Genomic DNA, 7,832 nt, shown 5'->3' with positions numbered 1-7,832 from the left:
ATTATTATTGTATTTATAAATATATATGTATGTATGTATATATATATATCTCAACACTAAAAAAGATAAATACATATCAACAATTAACGAACTAGAGCCCAGCCATATAATTTGAAAGAGAAAATCGTGATGGACATATAAGAGGATTTGGAGTGAGATGGGAAGTAGAAGTGTTCTAATTAAAATATTATCTACAAAAATAAATAAAAATGCATCAAAGCAAACATAATACATCAAAAGAAGCGAAGTATAGCTATGTTTCCTGGATATAATTCTTAGTGATGATCTTCATTCAGTAATTGACTTGGTTGTTTTCCCCTTTGTCTTCAAAATTTTATTTGCCATGGAAAGAGGAGTCCTTTAAAAAAAGATGAAGATCATTCTGTATAGTCTATTAATGGAATTACATAAAAATTATTAAAGATTTATATTTACTCATTTACATATTATATACATGTTATATATAATATACGTATTATCCCTAAGATTGTTTTCATACACCAGTAATTTATGTTTTATCATGAGGCTAAAATTCATTTTCCCTCTTTAGAAAATTATCTTCCAAAACCTCACAATAACATTTCTTAGGAGAAATAGTCTTCACTATTATCAGATTACATCTACCACAAACTTTTAACTTACTCTGAAACTCCTGTTTACAATTCAAAATGACAAAAATCACAATGGGATTAATTTTCTCCACATCAGCTGGGTTTACATTGAAACACATGATGAAGTAGGAGTCCCACTTTATCAAACAAGAATTATATTAAATGCAGTCCTGGATGGGTTGGCAAATAAGTTAGTCTCCCACTGGTTCAGGCATGCAGAGGAAGTTTAATTTTCTCTCTGCGTTCTGGTTGCCTCCTTCCCCCCACTTCCTTGCACACCTGGAGTATTATAGCCTTGTAAATGCAAAATTACATTGCATTCAGTCTCCCGTAACTTTTCCCCAATCAAAGCAAACACAATAGAGAGAGAGAGTCATCGTCTCCCACAGCAACAGCGCACCAACAGCTTATCGGCTCACGGTGGTGTCATACCATCCAATATTTCCAGAGCGAAATAACTTTACAAATGAGTCCTGTCGATTCTTTACACCATGAAAATCATTAGCAGGGATAATTAACCGAGACTCTGGTGATGAATAGAGCTGCATCACCCATCAGTGCAATAAAGAACAGAAGCCTCTAATTACAGATATAGAGCCTTGAAGCTACGGAGAAATGTAATTTAATGTTGCTGCCCAGATTCCACAAAGCTTAACACAAGTGTACAGTGAAAACAGTTAGGTCTTCCCACGGATAATGCTTTTGGGTCCAGTCCAGGTGGAAGAAAGTATGCCCATCTGCGAGAAGTGACTTGAGAAAGAAAAAAATGCCTAAGAAAAAAATTTCAAAAAGCAAACCTGCTTAAGTAATTGTGTAGGAGCTCTCAGAAATATCCTGGCCTTTTATCACATTTTCTGGCAATTTCTTTGAATTATCAAAAGGCTAAAAGTGCTTTGGGGGAACATACAGCATATAAATTGCATAAATGATAAAACGCCACTCAGTATCAGAATCCACAGTCTCTTATCATTTTTTGTTTCTTATACACAAAGTATACCTTTGTTCAACTACAGAGAAAATACTAAGTTATAAATGCATTTCCAAAGAAAACTTGATGCTATGAATTGTGTGAGTCTATTCTTAAAATGCAGTGTAATACAGAGTACAGTGAGCAACAATTAAATAATCTAGGATCTAGAGTTAGTGCAACAGTTAAGAATACCAAGAATACCTGTTACAGAAGACCAGGGTTCTATGCCCAGCTCCTATGTCAGGTGGTACATAATTGCCTCAAATTCTGGCTTCAGGGATTTGATGCCACTGAACTACAGAAAAACCTTCAATGTTGTGTGCCCTACCTTCCCCCAATATAAATCATTAAAAATAAAATAAAATTTGCAGATTGGAAGATAGCTGGAAAGAAACAGGTCACAGGAGTGACAGATCAACCCAAAGTAGGGAATTGGGGTGGGAGTTGGAGCTGGTCCTGACAACTGATTGCAGTGACAACTCCAGGTGATTTTTGTCAACCAATAACTCCAAGGCAAATGAACAGCAACTGGATGTCTAATACTGGTTTGTAGAGCCCTGGGTCTGTCATTTACTGCTCTATGTCCTGCTGTGACCCTTCATTGTGAATCGGTCTCAGTGCATGTCTTAGAAGTGTAGCAACTTCGTCAGTAGCACATACTTGAAATGCATATAAATTGAAATTGTTTACATAGAATAACACACAACTTTCTCTTCTGGATATCCCCCATTATCAGATCTTCCCCATGTATAATCCACATTTAGTTTTTAATACAAAGGAATATATTCATTTTAAATGAGTTTTTGTGTAAAGTACAGGATAAGGATCTAATTTTATTGTTCTATATATTGAGATCCACTTTTCAAATCATCATTTCTTAACCAGGCTATTTTTTTCTAGTATCTATTTATTGATAGTCTTGGCAAAATCAAGTCTCCAAAGCCACAATTCTGGGGCTTATTTCTAGGTATTTTATTCTAGTCCATTGTTCTGTATATGTGCTAGTGGTACACTTTTGTGTTGGGTTACCTCCAGAATGATTTACATGTTGTTTTTTAGTTTCTGTTTCATTAATTTCTGCCACACTCCTTTTAATGTCTAGCAGTACATTGTGTTTGAGTTTTTCTTTTTGTTTTCTCTGTCTTGAAAAACATCATTAGGTCATTTGCAATCTCTATGATTTTCATATGTAAAGATGCATATCTGTACACTTTCTTTGTTGGGCTGTATTGGATAATCACTGATATTCTACCTCATCATTTTTGTTTGATTTGAGGAATATCTAAATTTCTTCCCTGAATTACTATAAGACTCACTCTTCAAAAGTGTACTATTCGAATCTCCAATTGTGTTGTTTCATAGGTTCTTATTTCAAATGTCATTCTATCATAGTCTTTAATATACATGTGTATATATATATATATATATATATATATAAATTATTTTGTATTGAGCTATTTCTTTGTGACTTATAATTTGTTTAATTTTAGGGACTATTTTTTGCCATAAACAATAATGTGAAATCATATTATATTTAGTAGAATTCTGTATATAGCTATTAAGTACATTTTTAAATTTTTATATTTATATATGAAATTTCATTTGCTCTCTTTTAGTTCTCAAAACTTATCTAACTATGAAATGGAGGTATTGGATTAAAGGTTCAAGACCTGTGTGAACATTATGACTTTCAATGTTTGTAATGTGAAACTAGAAAGCCCAAAAAGCAAGTGCTTAAATGTTTACATATTTTATATCTTCATGATGGACTGTTTTCATTATTAATATTTAGTTTTCTTCAACTTTTCTGATATTTTGTTTCAAAGTCTAATTTATAAGATATAAGACTCATTATTCCAGTGCTAAAATTTCTTTTTATTACATGTCAATTTTTAAATTTCTTTTGTATTTTGGGATATCTCCCCATCTCTGTGAAATTATTAGAGACGATCGATGTTTAATTTGTCTGTATGTCTTTTGACTGTTCAGTGTAGGCAATTTGTACATAGGATTTTAATGGATAAGATGTTATTTCTTATGATTTGTTACTGTCCTCATTTGATGGGTTATTGATTCTTTTCCTCCTCCTCTATTATTATAGGTATTTTCTGGTTCATTGTTTTGGACATGACCATCTCGTTACTGGTAAAATACTGTTTATCTCTTTCTGTCATTGAATGTACTCTTTGTATTTGCATGGATAAAATGCATTTTTTTATTCTTTCTGCATAACATTTTACTCAGAATTTTCTGCAATGCTGTTGATGTTTTAATGAATTCCTGAATCTTTTTTTTAAAGATTTATTTATTATGTATACAGCGTTTTCCCCTACATATATGCTGCAAACCAGAAGAGGGCACCAGATCTCATTACAGATAGTTGTGAGCCACCATGTGGTTGCTGGGAATTGAACTCAGGACCTCTGGAAGAGCAGTCAGTGCTCCTAACCTCTGAGCCATCTCTCCAGCCCCTGAATTCCTGAATCTTATGTTTGGATTGAAATGGTTTTATTTGTCCCTCAGGTTTGACAGATACCTTTGCTCGTATATCAACTTTGGTTGACAATTCTTTAGCTTCAGACTAAAGGTGTGGATTTCATAAGTAAAAAACAAAAAAATATTTATGAATTTGTAGCGTGATTAATAAAAACCCAGAGACAGATACTGGAGTTCAACCTGAAGGTTGGGAAAAATAAAACAGCCAACCACTGGTTCTTACCTCTACCTCAGTCCAAAATGGCGAACCTCTAGAAATCTTCAGTAATAGGAACACTAGTTTTTATGGCAAACTAGGGTGGCCACTGGTATTAAAGGTGTGTGTCACCATTGCTGGGTCTGTAAGGCTGACCAGGGCGACTGTTTTACTCTCTAATCACCAGGCACGCTTCCTTTATTAAAATACAAATGAAATATCACTACGCTGAATGTTAAGCTCAGAATTTCTAGAAGAAAACTCTTGAAAAGCACGTTCAACAGGAACCCCTGACATGTGTTTATTCTTTTCCATAGTCTCTTAAATCCATAAGTTTCCTTTTGATATGTGGTCTCTCAGGTTCCACCAGAGATATGTTTTATATGTAACTGATTACTTTGCTAAAATATAGAAATTTTTTGATGAGGATTCCTAAGGGACTGCAGACCTAAATATGAAAATCTAAAGAATGGATAAGTACATAAAATGAATGATTTGCATATGAGAATAGATAGTGTCTTCACTTTAAATAAAAAATTGCAGCAATTCCTAATTACTATCTAATAAAAAATAAGCATAATGTATAGTTCTTCCTTACAAAAGAAATGGAAAGGTATGCCTACTTACATTAAATAAAGGACTAAAAACGTTGTCTTAATAAGTAGATAGATGATACATTAGATACATAGAGAAAGATATATATATACATATATATGTATATATATATATGTATATATATATATATCTTTCCTTTATAAATATAAAGGAAATAGGTGTGATAAGAAAATAATCAACAGGTGCTATAACTAGTGAATGAATATTTAATAAAAATCAAAATATTTGCCCTGTTTTAAGGTAACTCTTTGCTTTCTTTTAAAATCACAACACAAAAGGTACAGAAAAAATATGGTTCAAACATTTAGTAAACATTTCCTTAAAAACATGTTCTAATATAATAACACGGGTACTGAGATAAAGCAAAATCACATTCTTTCTTTTCACTTATTGAGGACAAAGAAACAAAAATATTCCCATAGAATCCTTCTCTGAGTGTATAAATTAAATTTATTCATAAAATCTAGCAGGTAAATCCAGATTGATCGGCAGTTAGGAAATGGCTGACCTTTAACTTTAAAACAAATTACAATCAGAGAGTCAGAGAAAGATTGAGGATGAAGAATCTCTGAAGAGACACAGCAAATAAATCTCATTCCTCACCATGTGAGTTTGATAGATAAGATACACAGAAGAATTTACTATAGTAAAAAAGATAACAGGAATATTTTTAGGACCTGGAAGCAGTGTTAATTTGGAAAAAGCCTGGATGAAATTTTATGTCTTTGGAGAGAAAATATGGGAAATCATCTAATAATGGAAGTTTAAGAATGCTCTTCTATGCTCAAAGTATCTGTGAATGGGAGGCAGGTAAGAATTTTAGTCTAATCGAAAAATTGGAGACAATCGAAAAGGAAAAAGTGCCAAAAATTATTTGAAAGCAATTAAAATCATTTAGGCTTAGTGTAGATACCCAGGAAACCATGAGTTATTTGATTATTGGATAAAATGTTATTTATTTCTTAACTTTAAATTTTTTTCTGCTATTTTTAACTATTTTTGGTTTCATTATGAATGTAGGTATTGGATATATTTAGAGGGGGATTTAAAATAAAATAGTATATTGCATGAGAAACAGAAATTTGAATAGTTCAATGCAGTTTGGGGAGGTTTTTTTTTTGTCAGGGATAGCTTAAAATAGCTTTATTTATTTAAGAGTTTCAGGGATGGGGCTGGAGAGATGTCTCAGAGGTTAAGAGCACTGGCTGTTCTTCCAGAGGTCCTGAGTTCAATTCCCAGTGACCATATGATGGCTCACAACCATCTATGAGATCTGGTGCCCTCTTCTGGCAGGCAGGCAGGCATAGTGCAGACAGAACATTATATAGATAATAAATAACGGCTTTAATCCCAGCACTCGGGAGGCAGAGGCAGGCGGATCTCTATGAGTTCGAGACCAGCCTGGTCTACAAAGCTAGCTCCAGGACAGGCTCCAAAGCCACAGAGAAACCCTGTCTCGAAAAACCAAAAAAAAAAAAAAAAAAAAAAAAAAAGAGTTTCAGGGAGAATGATGGAATGACAGAGAAATGTCATGCTACAAAGAAAATTTTTGATAAGTATCATTGGTTAGGATGATAAGTATCATTTGGGTTTACAGTTGGGTTGGTCGTTGCCTTTCTCCTCCGGTAGGATGCAGAGTGCTGATCCCTAGGTAGCAGGCAAGAAGACTCTATTTAGAGGCCAGTTTAATTTCTTCATGTTTAATGAGAATTAAAACTGCTATCTTCAGTGATAGGGCCTTATCCTCAGATATTGGAGAGCCACCAATAGCTCTGGCAATAGCTGGAGATGGTTGAGGGTTTTTAGAAGACCCCTTTGGCCAGTAACTCAACTAGATGTAACCTATTCCTGACACTGGAGGTTTCGCTTAGTGGAAAAAAATATCTAGCACCAACATAGAATTTTAAAGAAATTCAGAAGGTTCAAATATTAAAAGGCAAGACAGTTGGATCAACCTAATCCTAATAGACACACACACACACACACACATATATATATATATTGATTGGCAGCAGATACCCTCTAAAAATCTTTAAGCATGTGGCTAATTTTTTTTCTGATACATCTTTGTCCATAAATCTGCAAACAGGTACAAACTTCCAAATGTACTGAGGACTGCCATTGGCCCCATTTGGCCAACCCCCTTATCCTGTTGCAAGTTCAGTGAGCTGGCACTCGTTTTGCACCCCGGGACGTTTACTTTGGCGTATTTCGTTACTGAGCTTCTAGTGTCTGCTGTTTGGTAATAAAGTCCCACTTGGGGTTTCCAACCAACAGCAATTTGCATTTAGTTTTACAGTCTGTGCTTTGCAATCTTAGTGGCTTCTCTTCTGTCGAGCTGAGGATAGTTGCTCCCAGGCACACCTGAACCTGAAATGAACCAACAATATTTTACAGTTTTTCATCATGCCAAGCAGGAGACGAACACAATATATGCCAATCTCAGCTCTCTGAACAGCTGTTGCTTTAAGGTGATATTGCTAAAGAACTCTAAAACAGAACCAGGCAAATGCCATCCCTGTAAGGATTCTACTATATGTTGGAGATTTCCAGCTGGAAACTTAATTGTAATTTAGACAGAGCATTCAGAGACAGCTTTTGTGCTGCTAGTCTCCATACTTTTATTGAATTGGATAATTTAATCAATAAGTTACAATACTCTCTGGCGTGAAACTATAAAATTCTAGGAGTAGATCAATTTGACATCTGTTTGCTGGCTTCTCTTCCTTCCTGTATTGCCATTCGTCCAGGACTTAATGTCATACTTTCTGTCAGTCACACATTGATGTGCTGGCTGGCAATCTACTTTTTAGACTTTGTCCATATCCATCAGGAGTGTATTCAACCTTATTACTATTCACACACACACACACACACACACACACACACACATACACACACATACACACACATACACAGTCACTCACAGACTCACGGCCTCTAT

The sequence above is a fragment of the Microtus ochrogaster genome, unplaced genomic scaffold, assembly GCF_000317375.1.
Source record: "Microtus ochrogaster isolate Prairie Vole_2 unplaced genomic scaffold, MicOch1.0 UNK8, whole genome shotgun sequence".
In the NCBI taxonomy this organism is placed as follows: Eukaryota; Metazoa; Chordata; class Mammalia; order Rodentia; family Cricetidae; genus Microtus; species Microtus ochrogaster.
Note: the sequence above shows the minus strand (reverse complement) of the source record.